The following is an 18,851-nucleotide window of genomic DNA, read 5'->3' as shown; positions in this document are numbered from 1 at the left end:
ACCAGGGAAGCCCCCACATAACTTTTATGACAGTATATTGTTATAATTGTTCTATTATGTTAGAAGTATGGTTGTTAATCTCTGAGGTTGACCAATTTATAAGTTAAACTTTATCATATGTATGGATAGGAAAGAATGTAGTATACATAGGGTTTGATACTATCCGAGATTTCAAGCATCCACTGGGGTTCTTGGAATGTATCCCCCTTGGATAAGGGGGGACTACTGTATTACTTACTAGTTATCATTGGGAGCTGGGGTTACATATAACTTTTATTTATCTCTTTCTCTGTTGTGTGTCTGTGTGTGTTTTACATTTTCTGCAAAGAACCTATGATACTTTGTAATAAAAAAGGTATTTGGAAAAACAGTTGATGCAACAAGATTTAGAAAACGTAAAGGCAGTAAGAAGGAAAGAAAGAAAAACATGTATCCAGTTGATTCACAGAAGGAGAAATTGGAGTGGCCAAGAAAAGATTAAAGAGATGTTCACCCTTACTAGTAATCAGAGAGGCACAAAATAAAACAATGTGAGAACATTCCACACCTTTGAGTTTGCATAAGTTAGTAAGTCTGATAATGCCACGTGCTGGCAAGAATGTGAGCCCCAGGAGCTCTTATATCCTGCTAGCAATAGTGTAAACTTATAATGTTGCACTTTGGTTCTCTGGGAAACAGGCTCTGAGACAGAGATCTGTGTACGGAAGATATTGGAGAGTGTGCTTGGGAGCAATACCTGTAAGGAGGGAGAGAGGTAACATTCAGCAAAAAGAGAAGTTGGGCACTCCTTACTCCTCTTCCCCAGGACCCTGGCAACCATGCATAGGCTTTCTACCTGTATGAATTTTATTTCATATGAACGTAATCATATGACATATGTCCTTTTGTGAATGGCTTCTTTTACTCAGCATGTTTTCAAAGTTCATCCATGTTGTAAACATGTATTAGTACTTCATTCCTTTTGATGACTGACTATTTCATTATATAGATATATCACATTTTGCTTATTCATTCATTAGTCAGTGAATACTTTGGTTGTTTCTGCCTTTTGACTATCATGAATAGTGCTGCCATGAACATTTATGTGCAAGTGAACATCTATTTTCAATGGGTATATAGCCAGGAGTGGAATTGCTGGGTCATATAGTCATTCTATTTTTAACTTATTGAGGAACTGCTAAACCATTTTCCATAGTAGCTGAAACATTTTTCACCCTACCAGCAATGCGTGAGAATTCTACTTTACCCACACCCTTGGCCAACACTTGTTATTTTCTGTTTTGTTTTGTTTTGTTATTATTATTAAAGCCATTCTACCAGATGTGAGGTCGTATCACACTGTGGTTTGATTTGCATTTCCCTAATGACTAATGACATTGAACATCTTTTCATGTGCTTGTTGGTGATGTGTGTATCTTCTTTGGACAAATGCCTATTCTGAAGTGTTTTTTTTTTTCTATCACCATCAAGCAATTCTCAGCAGACACTCACAGGGTGTCTTACAAGTTTAACTCAGTTCTGACACTGTCTACCTGGAGGTAGCATCTGATCCCACAGGTTAAGGGCCCAGTCCCATAAGACTGTTCCCACATCAGACACCAATCAAAAGGCTAGACATTCCACAGCCCCCGCCTCCAGTTTGATCATTTGGTTAGAATAGCTCACAGAATTCAGGGAAACGTTTACTTAGGTTTACCAGTTTATTATAAAAGGTATTATAAAGGATCCAGATAAACAGCAAGATGAAGAGGTACACAGAATGAAGTCTGAAAGGGTCCCATGCACAGAAGCTTCTGTCCGAATGGAAGTGGTATATGCCATCCTCCAGTATATGGATGATTTTACCTTCCCAAAAGCTCATCAGACCACGTGTTCAAGAGTTTTTATAGAGCTTAATTTGCAGATTCTCCCTCCCCCTCTGCCCCATTCCAGAGGTTGATAGATGGGACTGAAAGGTCCAACCTTCTAATCACTTGATATTTGTGGTGACCAGCTCCATTCTGAGGCTATCTAGGGGCTCGCTCTAAGTCACCTAATTGGCATAATAAACTCCCTGTGCTCTAAAGGGGACTTCTTAATGAATAACAAAAGATACTTCTGTTACTCAGGAAATTCCAAGGGTTTTAGACACTTCGTGCCAGGAACCCAGAGACAATCAGCAAATATATTTCTTATTATACCACCCCTATTTAAGTCCTTTATCCATTTTAAAAATTGGATCATTTGTTTTTTTTTGTTGAATTTTAAGCCTTTATACATTCCAGATGCCAGGCCTTTATCAGATAATATTGTTACTGAACTGAATTTGGGTCTACTCACCTGCTGCACAGCAAAGCCAATCTACTGACACCAGGTTATAGTGAAGGAAAGTACAGTGCTTGTTGCAGGGCACCAAGTGAGGAGAATAGGCAGCTAATGCTCCCCGATGGCTTTCAGGGAAGGGTTTTAATGGCAATATTTGAGGTGATGGTTGCAGCTCGTGGACTTTCTTCTGATTGGTTGGTGGTGAGGTAATGGTGATGTTTCAGGAATCTTAAGCATCAACCTTCTGGTTCCAGCCAGACTGGGGTCTACCTGCTTGTGGTCAACATGTAGTCACCATCCTCCACCTGGGAGGGTGCGGGTCTTGGTTCCTTCAGAACAACTCAAATATCTGCATCAGATTGTTATGTATGTCCCTTTGAGGAGGAACTAGGACTCTGTTTTATCACTGAACTATTGTTTAAGCTATCGTTACTTTTTATGCTTGATTGCTTTTCCTTTCTTTCTGCATTGCCTCACTTCCACAACTAGTAACTATTGAATCTGCTCTTTGAAACTTAGGGAAGGCCTAGGAGAATAAAGCCTTTTTCTACAAACAAGAAACAGGGGACACAGCGGGACTTTTGTACCCAGGAGGGCCCTGCAGGGTCCTGCTCAGTTTCAATATAATTTACAAATATTTTTCTCCCTTTCTCCAGGTTTTTTCACTCTCTTTATAGTGCCCTTTGGTGTACAAAAGTTTTTAAATTTGAAGGCTGATTTATGTATTTTTTCTTTTGTTGCTTGTGATGTTGGTGTCATATCTAAGAATCCACAGCAAAATTGAGGTCATGAAAATTTACCCCTATGTTTTCCTCTAAGAGCTTTACAGCTTTATCTCTTATATTTAGATCTTTGCTGCATTTTGAGTTAATTTTTGTATATTGTGTGAGTTATGGGTTCAATTTCATTCTTTTACATGTGGATGTACAGTTTTCCCAGCATCATTTGTTGAAGAGACTATTCTTTCCCCATTGAATGGTCTTGGCACCTTTGTTGAAAATCAGTTGACAATAGATGTATGGGTTGTGACTAGGAATTCTGTGATTAAAACAGTAGCTTCCAAAGTGGGTATATACACCCCTGAAAGTATTCAAAATGATCTGTTAGGACACAGAAAGAAATTTTATAAACTATATTTTTTTAATTGAATATACAATTTATAAGATATGTAAATTAAAACTGTATATCCTTAAAATAACAAATTAATCGTATTAGTATTTACTTTGCTAAAAAAAAGATTCCACTGAGTAAATCTGAAGATCTAGTTGGCTTTATTCAACAATTCATGAGCAACATCCCATCTAGTAAAGAGAAAGGCACTCTCAGGGGTTGTACAAAATGGAAGGTTTTTGTAGGCAGAAGGAGAGTGGGACAAGAAGGGACTAGCAAAAGGAAAAAAAAGGATTGTTTTAGGCCAAGCTATTTTCTTTTGTGGGGAAGGGAACAACAACACGGGGTGGGGAGGTTTGTTTTTTGGTTTTTGGTTTTATTTGGCTACACTGCACAGCACACTGGATCTTAGTTCCCCACCAGGAATCGAATCTGTGCCCCCTGCAGTGGAAGCACGGAGCCCTAACCACTGGACCGCCAGGGAATTCCCCAAACACAGGTTTTATTATGCATTCTTCCTCTGGGGGAAGGGGGAATAGAAAGGCCCACGTGACAGATTACCTCACTGGTGCTGATCAGAAAATCCTAGACTGGCCCATTAAGATTACATTCCTGGGGAAGGCCAAAACTAAAATTAGGTCAGGTATTAAATCTAGGTTTGGTACCCTGGGCTTTAGCAAAAGTGACACCACTTTGGGCCTGTGGTTTTCTCTTTAACAGCTTTGAAGATTGACCCTGTGATACACCTTTTCTTTTATTTTCTGTATATTGTGACATATCACAGTGTATTTGCTACAGGGCATCATGAACATGATTAATCTTATTTTTTTAAAAAAAGAATTTTCAGTGCTAGACCCTCTACAGTATTTTGTATTGAGATGGGAAAGCACAAATGCAGTTTTTTGATACCACACGGAGTTTCACTCACATAACCTTTCTCAATCTTTTCCCTCTAGAGGAGCTCTTGGAATACTTTTCAGGTCTCAGAGAACATCTGTATAATTTTTTTTTCTTACAGCTCATAGTACATTAGCATGGTCATTAAACTGTAGATATAACAATCCAATAATAATCTCCAATGATCTTTTTAATTTAATTAATTTATTTATTTGGTTGCACGGGGTCTTAGTTGTGGCATACAAACTCTTAGTTGTGGCATGCATGTGGGATCTAGTTCCCTGACCAGGGATTGAACCCAGGCCCCCTGCATTGGAGCACGGAGTCTTAACCACTGCGCCACTCCAATGATCTTTTGAGTAGAGAATAATTTTTTTTTGAGGATCTGTTTATTTTATTTTATTTTATTTTATTATTATTTTTTTTTTTTTTGCGGTATGCGGGCCTCTCACTGTCGCGGCCTCCCCCGTTGCGGAGCACAGGCTCCGGATGCGCAGGCCCAGCGGCCATGGCTCACGGGCCCAGCCGCTCCGCGGCATATGGGATCCTCCCAGACCGGGGCACGAACCCGTATCCCCTGCATCGGCAGGCGGACTCTCAACCACTGCGCCACCAGGGAGGCCCGGATCTGTTTATTTTAGCTAATTGATTAGCCTACTATGTTGTGAGGTTCTTCCTACTAACAAAAGATGTTAACTTATAATACCTACTTGATTTTTTATCTTAACTAACTATTCTGAAATTCTTATCCCAAATTCCTACTAAAGGATATTCTAATGAGGTTGCTATGTGGTATATGATGTGCGTGAGTATTTATTTTCCTTATTTAAAATTAAAATTTCTTTTAACCATCTGTCTTTGAAAAAGAATCAGATAATTAAGATTAGCTTACCTTTCTTGAAATTTATCTCCTTATTGCCTTGTCATAAATATTTAAAACTCATGAGGCAAATATAATACATTTTTGTTAAATAACTGGCTTAAGACAAAATGAAATTTAATTTTTAAAGGTGGGGGAGTAGATTTAATTTACGTGAAGGTCATAAATTGATTTTAATTAATGTTATTTACAATATGAAATTTATTGACAATGCTGAAAGTTACTAAAATTATAAACCAAGCAATATGAATAAAAATATGACCTAAGACAGTTTTTTTAATTTTTTTTTTATTGGAGTATAATTGCTTTACAATGGTGTGTTAGTTTCTGCTTTATAACTAAGTGAATCAGTTATACATATACATATGTTCCCATATCTCTTCCCTCTTGCGTCTCCCTCCCTCCCACCCTCCCTATCCCACCCCTCTAGGTGGTCACAAAGCACCGAGCTGATCTCCCTGTGCTATGCGGCTGCTTCCCACTAGCTATCTGTTTTACGTTTGGTAGTGTATATATGTCCATGCCTCTCTCTCGCTTTGTCACAGCTTACCCTTCCCCCTCCCCATGGCCGCTCTCTCTCTCTCTCTCTCTCTCTCTCTCTCTCTGTAAATATTAATCAAGACATAGAGTTAAGATTTGCATACTTTGCTGTATATATGTTACATCTTAATTTAAAAATTGCTGGGAATTCCCTGGCAGTCCACTGGTCAGGACTCGGCACTTTCACTGCCATGGCCCAGGTTCAATCCCTGGTTGGGGAACTAAGATTCCACAAGCCACGCAGTACAGCCAAAAAATTAAAAATAAACAAAAATTGCTAAATTTTTAGAAAGTTTGATAACTGGGTATGGAGAGACAGATATGTTGCTGGCTGCACTGTAAATTGATAACAATCTTTTGGAAAGCAGTCAGGCAGTATGTAATGAGAATTAATACTTGACATCATTTCACCCACCAATTCCACTTTTGGTAAAAAAAAAAATTTCCTAAGAAAATAACAGGGAAAAAATTTAGAGAGCACCTGTAAAAACATGTTTATAACAGTATTATCCACAAAAATGGAAAGTACAAACCAAATGTCCAATTACTGGGAAAAGTTTAAGTAAACTGTGGTAAAGGAATACAATAGAATTGCATATAACCATTTTAAATTGTCTTGCAACTTGGTCAAATACATAAAAAATTATATCAAAATAATAATTCCAAAATTAGAATGCAAATATAATATACCAAATTATATCAGTTATCTATTATGCCCTACAAACTACCTAAAATCTAGTAGCTTTTTTTTTTTTTTTTCTTTTGCCCACACCATGCAGCTCGTGGGATCTTAGTTCCCCAGCCAGGGATTGAACCCACTCCCTCAACCAGTGAAAGTGCAGTCCTAACCACTGGACTGCCAGGGAATTCCCTAAAATTTAGTGGCGTAAAACAGCCATTTTATTTGCTCACACTTCTGTGGGTTAGCAATTTGGTCTGAATTTAGCTGCATGGTGTTGTAGCTAGCCTGACCTGGGGTCAGTCTTGCGATTGAAGTCATCTGGCAGCTCGACGGGGGCTGGATGGTCTTAGACGGCTTCATTCACCTGCCTGGAGTTTGGTGCTGGCCGAAGGGTAGGCCTTCCTCTCTACATACTCTCTCATAGCAAGGAGACTAGGTCAAGCTTCTTCACAGGATGGTGGCAGCGTTGCAAGGGGGCAAGAGCAGAAACTGCAATCTCTTGATCAAAGCCAGTCACAAGCCAGCAGAGATTCGAGAGGGGAGGCAATAGACTCTGTACCTTGATGAAAAGAACATCTAGGTCACATTGCAAAGGGTGTTATGAGAAGGGATGGTGGAGTATGTGGTCGTTAAACAACGTACACACCAGTGATTCACAGCCAATCCCACAAGGAACATACTAATCATGTGTAGTACACTAATAAAGATCGAAGAAAGATCCAAAAAGCTGTAGCAAGTTGTTTTATACATATGATGTTTTTTCTGTAACATTGTGTGCAAATTGTTTTTGAAACTAAGAAAAGACATTTACATACCAAAGTATATTCGTCTGACCACATTAAAAGAGAACACAGACGGCTGTTTTGTACAGAAGCAGTGCTCATAAAAGGTATCAGGTAAGTAACTCCAGCGTTTCAGGTTCTACGTTTAATGACAGAGCAGATATGGCAGGGACCGAGTCAGCTTTCCAGGAAGCTTCACAGATTCCCCACAGTTTGTGATAGAAGAAAATGCTACGTACCTGCTTATGAGCAAAGGTTTTTATTTCACCTAGAACTTCTTAGTAGCCCTGGCCTACACTACCAAAACAGGTTCCCCACTCATGATTTCAGATTCCTTCCACTCACTGAACGGGTCCTCACATTCTTGTTTCTAAAAACTTTGTACTTTACATCCATACTCACTTGCTACCCATTATTGTATTTAGTTTACCATTTTGTTCTGATTGCTTCTTGCTTAGATGCCTAAGATTTCTCCTAGATTTAAGGACGTACAGCCCCTAAAACTTAGTGTGACTAAACTGAACTCGTGTCCCCCCCCAAACCTGCTGCTCTTTCTGCCCCCCTGGGTTAGTGGCATCTTCATCATTTTAGGCACATCCAGGCTCAAAACTCTGGAGTCACCTCCATTCCCTCCCTCTCCCTCTTCGGCTAGCATCCTGTTGGCTTCCTCAGCCAGCTGAGTTGACCTTTGAAAAGCCTCTTCTGACTGCTTCCATTCTAATCCTCAAGGAGCCCCAATTCAGGGCCTTATCAACTCTTGCCTAATTACAGCTGCCTCTATCTCTTCATGATTTTTTTTCCATGCCTCATGCTGACATCTGCATTATCCTTATAAAACAGACCAGTCCAGGTACCCTGATCAGGAAATTCAAGTACCACTTGTCTCCTAGGTTATGGACAGAAGGGGATATTTACCTCCTTCCCCGCCCTTAGCAGCTGAGGTTTTGTGACATAAAAGATTGGACACCAAGCTTGAACTCTTGGAGAGTCAGGAGGAGAGTCTGAGGGTTGAAGATGAGGTACATCTAAGGTTATGGGGTAATGCTTTGTGGATCAAAATGTCGTCTACAGACCAACAGAACCAGTAGCAGGTGCGAGTTTGCAAAAACGCAGAATTTCAGGAGCTACCCCAGACCTACCCCAGAGTCAGAATCTGCATCTTAGCACTATCCATGTGATTTCCGTGCACACTAAAGTTTGGGAAGCATTCTAAGGGGCGTCGTTTGTGCACTACTTTAATCCTGCTGGCCTCAGATCTTACTCCAGTGGAGACTCCTGGAGCTTAGTTTCGCAAAGTCGCGTAGCCCACATGAGATTGCCTGCCCTCAGGGCAGGGCCAGCTTCATGCGTCTGAGATGGGTCTGTGCACTCACACACAGAAGGGCCCCGCACTGGGTCTAATGCTCTGCTGTCGCCATCTTGAAATTGTCCACCATTTTTGAACAGGGGGCTCTGTATTTTCATTTTGCACCGAGTCCTGCAAATTATGTAGCTGGTCCTGCTCCAGGATAGGGAGAAACAGCAAAGTCTGGGTCACAGGCTGCGTGATTTCTCTTTAGGACATCCATAAGCTCCCAGACTGTTCTATGATCCTAATGGAATTGAGAGGGTGGGGAGAACTCCTCCCCAACACCATCATCTGCAACGAAACTAGGTTTTTGCAACTCTGACAAATGGGGGAATGAAGCAAATTTGATTTGATGTTGGAACACAAAAGAGTATAATAGTACTTGCATTTCAGGTTACAGAGCAAATTCTTACCCCTTCCATGAAGACTTTATTATGTCAGGCGTATATTTAAAATTCTGTGGTGGCTTTCCATTACCCAGAAACTAAAGTACAAACCTTGTAGTAAAACACTCGAGGTTTTCTTTGATCTAATGCCACCCTAGTCTACTGCCCACTAAATTCTCTCTTGAACCTTAAAGATGGGGGATAGGGCTGGAGGGAGTCAAGTCTTCCCTCCAGCCCCATCCCCCATCCACCCAGACCACATACTTGACTCCAAATAGCCAACCCTGATATTAGGTTCTTATGAGTACACAGAAACTTTAAGCATTTATACAAATAAATAATATGCACTTTGTTTCCTTTTCTTATACAAAAGGTAGCATACTGTATTCACTGTTCTCTCCATTATTTTACTTATGCTACTGTCCTTAGCTTGGGATATTTTTCTATATCATCTTCATTACTATGTCAAGCAATCTTTAACACTCATTGCAAACCCCTTGCCTGAGCATTCCCAAATCCCACTAGTTGCAATTTAAGATTATGTTCCTGGGAAATTAAATAGGAACTGTATAACTGAACTGTAATTAGCTGTTCAATATCTCAGAAAGTGTCTTAATTTTGACTTAAAAATGGCATTTCATGTGGGTAATCAGATTTAAGTTTAAATAGACTTTTCCCTCCCTTCTTTAGATTGCTATAGGATTCTTTTCTTACTGAGAAGCATAGAATTTAGTGACCTATATTCTTTTATTCCAACACTTTGCATCAATAATATTAACCTTGTATGAATCTAAGTCTTTCTAGGTTCTAATTGTCATTTTTTTTTTTTTTTTTTTTTTTGGCTGCGTTGGGTATTCGTTGCTGGGCAAGGATTTTCTCTGTTGAGGCGAGCGGGGCTACTCTTTGTTATGATGCGCGGGCTTCTCATTGTGGTGGTTTCTCTTGTTGCGGAGCACGGGCTCTAGGTGCACAGGCTTCAGTAGTTGTGGCACGTGGGCTCAGTAGTAGTGGCGCACGGGCTTCATTGCTCCACGGCATGTGGGATCTTCCGGACCAGGGTTCGAACCCGTGTCCCCTGCACTGGCAGGCGGATTCTTAACCACTGTGCCACCAGGGAAGGCCCTCATAATTGTCTTTTATGCCTACGTCACACATGGCTCTTACTCAAGAGTACTGACTCATACTGCCTCCACCATCCTTATGACCAGCACAACCTTCACATGTTGTCATCAACTCTACAACCCACTGCTTAGGTAAGCAAAGCATGAAGTCACTCAGGCATTGCAGCTGGCATTGCTTCCAACTATGTGGGGTTTTGGGTTTTTTTTTTTTCTTTCTACTCTGCTTGCTAGTTGTAAATGAGGTCATAACAACAGCAGTTGGCACATCACACAGATCATGTTCTCTAATTAATCAAAAACCTCATCACTAATTCATGTTAGGAAAACTTATGCTGAAGACCTCCTCTTGCAGATGGACTCTCCATACCCAGCACGTATGCCCTCCAACAGCTCTGGGCCCACAGCCAAAAAATTCAGTGACCAAAAGGGAAGAAAAGAAGACCAGTACTGTTAGAAAATGTTTGGATAAGGATTCTGATTGTCCTGGCTGGGGTCATATGCCCATCCCTGGACCAGTCACTGTGTCAAGAGAGATGGAATAATATTATTGTCCACTGCTATAACAAGGACCACATTACTAACAGAAGAAGCTGGGGAGGCAAAGGTATCCTGAATAGATAAGAACACTAATTTCTACTCCACGTTGAATTGAAACAGATTCCCTGACCTTCACCTTCACCAAGTGGGTTCCTTTTTGTTTTGTTTTGTTTGTTTGTTGGCCATGCAGCATGTGGAATCTTAGTTCCCTGACCAGGGATCAAACCCATGCCCCCTGCATTGGAAGTGCGGAGTCTTAACCACTGGACTGCCAGGGAAGTCCCACCAAGTGGGTTTTATTTTACCTCTTGTGTTATGTACAGGCATACCTTGCTTTATTGTGCTTCACTTTATCCTGCTTCACAGATATTGTGTTTTTTACAAGTTGAAGGTTTGTGGCAACTTTACATTAAGCAAGTCTATTGGCACCATTTTTCCAAAAACATTTACTCACTTCATGTCTCTGTGTCACATTTTGGTAATTCTCACAATATTCCAAACTTTTCATTATTATTATATTTGTTATAGTGACCTATGATCTTTTAGGTTACTATTGTAGTTGTTTTGGAGTGCCATGAACCATGCCCATATAGGATGGTGAACTTAATAAATGTGTGTGTTCTGGCTTCTCCACTGAATGGCCATTCCCCTGTCCCTGTCCCTCTCCTCGGGCCTCCCTATTCCATGAGACAGAACAATATGAAATTAGGCCAGTTAATAACCCTACAATGGCCTGTTGGTGTTCAAGTGAAAGGAAGAGTCACAAGTCTCTCACTTTAAATCAAAAGCTGGAAATGATTAAGCTTAGTGAGGAAGGGATGTCAAAGCCAAGATAGGTGGAAAGCTAGACCTCTTGCACCAAACAGCCAAGTTGTGGACACAAAGATAAAGTTCTAGAAGGAAATTAAAAGCACTACTCCAGTGAGCACATGAATGATGAGAAAGCAAAACAGCCTTATTGCTAACATGGAGAAACTTTTGGTGGCCTGGATAGAAGGTCAAACCAGCCACAATGTTCCCTTAAACCAAAGCCTACTCCAGAGCAAGGCCCTAACGCTCTTCAGTTCTATGAAGTCTGAGAGAGGTGAGGAAGTTGCAGAAGAAAAGTTTAAAGCTAGCAGAGGCTGGTTCGTAAGGCAGAAGGAAAGAAGCCATCTTCATAATGTAAAAATACAAGGTGAAGCAGTAAGTGCTGATGTAGAAGCTGCAGCAAGTTATCCAGAAGATCTAGCTCAGATCATTAATGAAGGTGGCTACACTAAACAACAGATTTTCAGTGTAGATGAAACAGCCTTCTACTGGAAAAAGATGCCATCTAGAACTTTCATACCTAAAGAGGAGAAGTCAATGCCTGGCTTCAAAGCTTCAAGGGACAGGCTGACTTTCCGTTAGGGGCTAATGCAGCTGGTGACTTTAAGTTGAAGCTAGTGTTCATACACCATTTTGAAAATCCTAGGGCCTTTAAGAATTATACTAAATATACTCTGCTTGTGCTCTATAAATGGAACCACAAAGCCTGGATGACAGCACATCTGTTTACAACATGGTTTACTGAATATTTTAAGCCCACTGTTGCAATCTATTGCTCAGAAAAGAGTCCTTTCAAAATATTACTGCCCGTTGACAATGCACCTGGTCACCCAAGAGCTCAGAAGGAGAAGTATGACAAGATTAAAGCTGTTTTCATGCCTGCTAACAATCTCCATTCTGCAGCCTATAGATCAAAGAGTAATTTTGACTTTTAAGTCTTATTATGTAAGAAATAGATTTTATAAGGCTATAGCTGCAGTAGACAGTGATCCTTCTGATGGATCTAAGCAAAGTAAATTGAAAACCTTCTGGAAAGGATTAACCATTCTAAATGCCATCAAGAACATTTGTGATTCATTGGAAGAAGTCAAAAGATCAACATTAACAGGAATTTGGAAGAAGTTGACTTTGAGGAGTTCAAGACTTCAGTGGAGGAAGTAACTGCAGATGTGGTGGAAATAGCAAGAGAACTAGAATTAGAAGTAGAGCCTGAAGATGTGACTGAATTGCTGCAATTGCATGAGAAAACTTTAACGAATGAGGAATGGCTTCTTATTGGATGAACAAAGAAAGTGGTTTCTTGAGATGGAAACTACTCCTGGTGGAGATCTATGAATATTATTGAAATGAAAACAATTTAGAATATTACATAAAAGTAGTTGATAAAGCAGCACAGGGTTTGAGAGGATTGACTCTCTCAAAATTTTGAAAGAAGTTTTACTGGGGGTAAAATGCTATCAGACAGCATTGCGTGCTACAGAGAAATCGTTCTTGAAAGGAAGAGTCAATTGATGTGGCAAACTTCACTGTTGTCTTCTTTTAAGAAACTGCCGCAGCCATCCCAACCTTCAGCTATCACCACCCTGATCAGTCAGCAGCCACCAACATGGAGGCAGAGACCCTCCACCAGCAAAAATATTATGAGTCACTGAAGGCTCAGATGATCGCATTTTTTTTATCAATAAAGTGTTTTTAATTAAGGTATGTACATTTTTTTTAGACATAATGCTATTGCACACTTAATAGACTACAGTATAGTGTAAACATAACTTTTATATGCACTGGGAAACCAAAATATTCACGTGACTTTCTTTATTGCTGTGATCTGGAACCGAAACCACAGTATCTCCGAGGATGCCTGTAAATAATTGTCATATACTTGTTATATGAAGAAATTTAATCTCTTTTCCACAAGAAAACCTTCAAATATGTTAACAGCTTATTTGTCCTCCCTGTTTCTTCCCTTCTCCAGCCGGTAACCCCACTGCTGGTTTCCTCCTAGGTCTGGCCGTTCCTCCCTGAGCCTTTCCCTGCCCCACGATGTCGTCTTTTGTGGGCTTTTACGTTGACCCTTTTCTCTTCTTCACTGTCTACACTCTCCCGGGGTCAGGTAGCCATTGCCTGCTGCTCTGTCACTAGCACACCACACCAGCATTGCCTGTGCTTTCAGACCTTTCTGACTCTATGCTTTTTCTGACAGTGTTTACCTTGTCACAGATAAATAAAATCATGCAACACCTCCACTTAGGAATTGTATACATTATTTATTTTATTTCATTTTATTGAATAGCTTTGCCTTACAATGTTGTAATTTCTGCTGTACAGCAAAGTGATTCAGTTATACATTTATATATTCTTTTTCCTATTCTTTTCCATTATGGTTTATCACAGGATATTGAATATAGTTCCCTGTGCTATACAGTAGGACCTTGTTGTTTATCCATCCTATATATACTAGTTTGAGAATTTTATCAATTACTTAATCATTTGTATACGTTAGGATTGTATTTGCTTGCACATAAAATATAGATGGTGGGGCTTCCCTGGTGGCGCAGTGGTTAAGAATTCACCTGCCGGTGCAGGGGACGCGGGTTCGATCCCCGGTCCAGGAAGATCCCACATGCCACGGAGCAGCTGGGCCCGTGTGCCACAACTACTGAGCCTGAGCGCCACAACTACTGAAGCTCACGCACCTAGAGCCCGTGCTCCACAACAAGAGAAACCACCACAATGAGAAGCCCGCGCACCACAACGAAGAGTAGCCCCTGCTTGCCTCAACTAGAGAAAGCCCACACGTAGCAACGAAGACCCAATGCAGCCATAAATAAATAAATAAACTTATTAAGAAAAAAAAAAAAAGATAGCTGGTGTCTTAGTCCATCTGGGCTGCTATAACAAAAATACCACAGACTGGGTGGCTTAAATCACAAACACTTACTTCTCGCAGGTCTAGAGGCTAGGAAGTCCAAGATTAAGGTGTGGGCAGATTTGGTGTCTGGGGAGGGCCTGCTTCCTGGTCCATAGACAGTGGTCTCAGCAGACAGGAAAAGGCAGCTCCCTGGGGTCTCTTTTACGAGGACACTAATCCCATTCATGAGGATTCCACCTCATTACCTAATCACCTCCCAAAGGCTCCAGCCCCTAATACCATCACATGGGACATTAAGTCAACATGTGGATTTTGGGGTGACACAAACATGCAGTTTATAACAGCTGGCTACAGCAGTTCAAAAAAGTAAGTTGTTTCTATGCCTCAAGTCACAAGAAGTTAGGAGGTAGTCAGTGTAGTGTAGTGTAGTGTAGAAACCCCACAGCACCATCCATAACCAGGTTCCTACTACAGTAGATGGTCTACTATTTCTCTGCACTTCATGAAAAAGTACTTTGTAAACTGAAAATTGCTGTATAAGCATGAGCTGCTAACAATTAATCCTTAGATTTTCAATCCAGACTTCCTGAGGTCCTCTCTTCCACTGACTTCTGAGCCTGCACCCCTCCTTAGCACCTTCACCCTCCAGCCTTGGCATGACCTCCCTAAAGCCCCTCTGTTTGTTTGTGGAAAAATGTATTGATAAGAACAATTTTACAAGATAAACAGCAAAAACACACTATTAATTGCTTCACCTTTTCTTGGGTAGCCTTTTCCTTTTTTTCTGTTTCTTCTACTTGTATCCATGGGTTAATGTTTCAAGCTCCCCAACTCTGGAGAAATCCTCCTGCCTAGCCCTGATTACCCTGAGCTGCCTACCCTAATCCCAATCTAGATATGGAAAGCAACTCCATTTGCATTGTGTTCACTGCTCACAGATAAAAAGGGACAATAATACATGAGTTTATCACAGTCTTGTGGAGCTTGTTGAAAGTAACAGCATGAGCACTGACAGTGGGAGCTGTAAATTGGTACAACTACTTTGAAGGGACATTTGGAAAACATACCAAAACGTCTTTTAAATGTTCACATCCTTTGATAAGGTAATTTCTCTTCTGTAGAATTTCTCCTAAGGAAATTATCAGTGATAATAATTTGTAGAATCATGTGGTAAAATCAAAGATGGTCAGCAAAGCCTTGTTTGGAATCTCAAATTATCAGAAATGTTGAAAATTACGGGATTGATCAAATAGATGACCATATATCCATGATGTTGCAGAAATGCATCAACTTGAAAAAAATACAGAATATATTGGCAAGTGAAGAAAACAATTTATATAAAAGTGTACATTGTGTTATTATCCCATTTTTGTTTCTCTAAAAATACATAGAAGAGGTTCTGAAGGATTTCCACTAAGGCGTTAATAGAGGGGATTACAAGACTAAGATTATGAGTCTCTTCTTTTATTATTATTATTTTTTTTTTAATTTTTCAAATTTTTTGGCTGTGTTGGGTCTTCGTTGCTGCGTGCGGACTTTCTCTAGTTGCGGCGAGCGGGGTCTACTCTTTGTTGTCGTGCGTGGGTTTCTAATTGTGGTGGCTTCTCGTTGCGGAGCATGGGCTCTAGGTGCGTGGCCTTCAGTAGTTGTGGCACGTGGGCTTAGTTGCTCCGCGGCATGTGGGATCTTCCCGGACCAGGGCTCGAACCCATGTCCCCTGCATTGGCAGGTGAATTCTTAACCACTGTGCCACCAGGAAAGTCCCATGATAGTCTCTTCTTGCTTGGTCATATTTTTCTGTTTTTCTCTGAGCATCACAAATTATTTGTGCAATCAAATGTCAACAATAAACGATGTTTTGATTGCTGTAAGAATTATGTGAAGAGTAGGGATTTCCCTGGTGGTCCGGTGGTTAAGACTCTGTGCTTCCACTGCAGGGGGCGCAGCTTCCATCCCTGGTCGCGGAACTAAGATCCTGCATGCCACGAGGTGCCGCCAAAAAATAAAATAAATAAAAATTTAAAAATAAAAAGAATTATGTGAAGAGTTAACGTCCCTGCCTATTCTAATAAGCTGTCACCTGCTTCTCCCAGGGCAGCTAAAGTCAGTATTCCACTGTGGGTGGGTCTGCCCTTCTGGTAAAGGAGGTATGTCTTCAAAAAACAGGTTTTCTAATTTTATACCCTGCTCACCTCTGCTCAAACAACTGCAGAACTATCAGGAATTACAGTTTTCACAACTGATGTAGACAGTTTGGCCCTAGTTTCATCAGATTTGCCTATTTGCTAAAGGAATGAGGTCTGCAAACCTCACTCACTGTCTCCAGAATTCAGTAATGTTTTATTAAAATTTAGTGCTATTTTCTTAGGAAAAAAGAGCTCTCTGTATTTAACTTCTCTAAGATACATGGCAAAATATGGCAAAGCATCCTCTGCACCCTAAATCCTCTCAATTATACCCTCTGTCTACCTTATTTTGGGTCTATCATTGCTCTACTGTAAAATCATTTATCATCATCAATCACATTATTGAGTACATACAATATGCTAGGTACCACATATGTACATTATATGTATCATTAAATTTGAACTTCCAAGACTACTCTGAGGCAGGTGCTATTATTATAATATGTAAAATAAGATATATTAAATAATATAATATACAATATAAATTTAAATATAAAATAAGTTAATATATAAAGTATACAAAATAAAATTATATATATATATATATATATATATATAAATTTGAGTCAGGTGCTATTATTAGCCCATATGGTAGACAAGTGTAAGTGGCCAACCCAACATTTCTCTCCCCCATTCCTAACAACACTCTGGAAAATGGGGAGAATGAGAGAATCTACCTCATAGGATACTGTTGTGAGTTTTAGATGAGTGAATACATGACTATTGCAAATAAAGCCACTATACACATTCATGTACAAATCTTTGTATGGATATATGCTTTCTTTTCTCTTGGGAAAATAGCTAAGAGTGGAATGCCTGGGTCCTAGGGTTGGTATATGTTTAACTTAAAAAAAAAAAAAAAGCCAAATGGTTTTTCCAAAGTGGACATACCATTTTATATTCTCAGCAGTGTGTGAGAGTTCTAGCTCTTCTACATCATTGCCAACACTTGGAACGGTGAATTTTAAATTTTAGCCATTCTAGTGAGTGTATAGTGATATCTCATTGTGGTTTTAATTTATGTTTTCCTAATGGCTCAAGAAGTTGAGCACTTTTGCAGACGTTTATTTGCCAGCTATGTATCTATGTATCTTTTCTTTAATTGTCTATTCAAATCTTTTGCCAACTTTTGCATGGGTTGTTGTTTTGCTTATAACTGACTTTTGAGAGTTTTTATATGTTCTGGATCCAAGGCTCCTATAAGACACATGATTTTAAAATATTTTTCTCTCAATCTATGGCTTTCACTCTCTTAACAGTATCTTTAAAGAATAGAAATATTAACTTTAAGTCCAATTTATTATTTTTTGTGGATTGTACTTTTGATAGCATATCTAAGAAATCTTTATCTAAACCAAGGTCACAAAGATTATCTCCCATGTTTTCTTCTAAAAATTTAATACTTTCAGACCAAAGATCTATTTTCAGTAAATTTTTGTATATGACACAAGATATGGACTGAAATACAGTGTGTTTGGGTTTTTTGCATATGGATAGCCAATTGTTCCAACACCATTTAATGATAAGACTATCTTTTCTTGCTAAATTGTCCTGCACATTTGTAAAAAATAAGTTGTCCATACATGTATAGGTTTATTGCTGAACTCTCTATTCTGCTCCACTAATATATTTTCCTAATTTTGTGCCAGTACTACACAATCTTGATTACTGTAGTTTTATAATAATTTTTGAAATCAGATAATGTAAGTTCTCTACCTTTGTTCTACTTTTTCAATGATGTTTTCACTTTTTCAGGTCCCTGCATTTCCATATGAATTTTAGAATCAGCTTGCATTTCTACCATAAAAAAAGTCTGATAGGATTTTGATTAAGATTGCATTAAATCTATATATCAATTTGTGGGTAAATGACATCTTAACAATATGGAGTCTTCTGACCCAAGAACTCGCTGTTCTTTAATTTCTTTAGTTTCTCTCAACAATGTTTCATAGTTTTCAGTGTGCATGTCTTTCATATCTTTTGTCAGAATTATCTCTTTCAATTTTTTATGTTGTTGTAAATGGAAACTTTTATATCAATTTCCAGTTGTTTGTTGCTAATATGTAGGACCATTGATTTTCGTCTATTGATCCTGTATTCTACAAACTTGCTAAATTCACTTATTCTAAACCCACAATGGAATTGGGATATTATATTGGATTTCCTACATATCATCTATCATATCATCTCGAATTAAAACAGTTTTGCTTCTTCTTGCCCAATCAGGATGCCTTTTATTTCTTTTTATGGCCTGATTGCACTGTGTAGAATCTCCAGCATGATGTTAAATAGAAAGGAAAAGCATTCCGTTTTCACCATAGAGTGTGATGATATTGTAGGAATGTGTAGCTGCCCTTTATCAGAATAAGGAAGTTCCCTTCTATTCCTCATTTGCTGAG

Source organism: Mesoplodon mirus, assembly GCF_964341445.2.
Source record: "Mesoplodon mirus genome assembly, chromosome: 14".
Classification (NCBI taxonomy): Eukaryota; Metazoa; Chordata; class Mammalia; order Artiodactyla; family Ziphiidae; genus Mesoplodon; species Mesoplodon mirus.
This window is presented reverse-complemented; position numbering follows the sequence as displayed.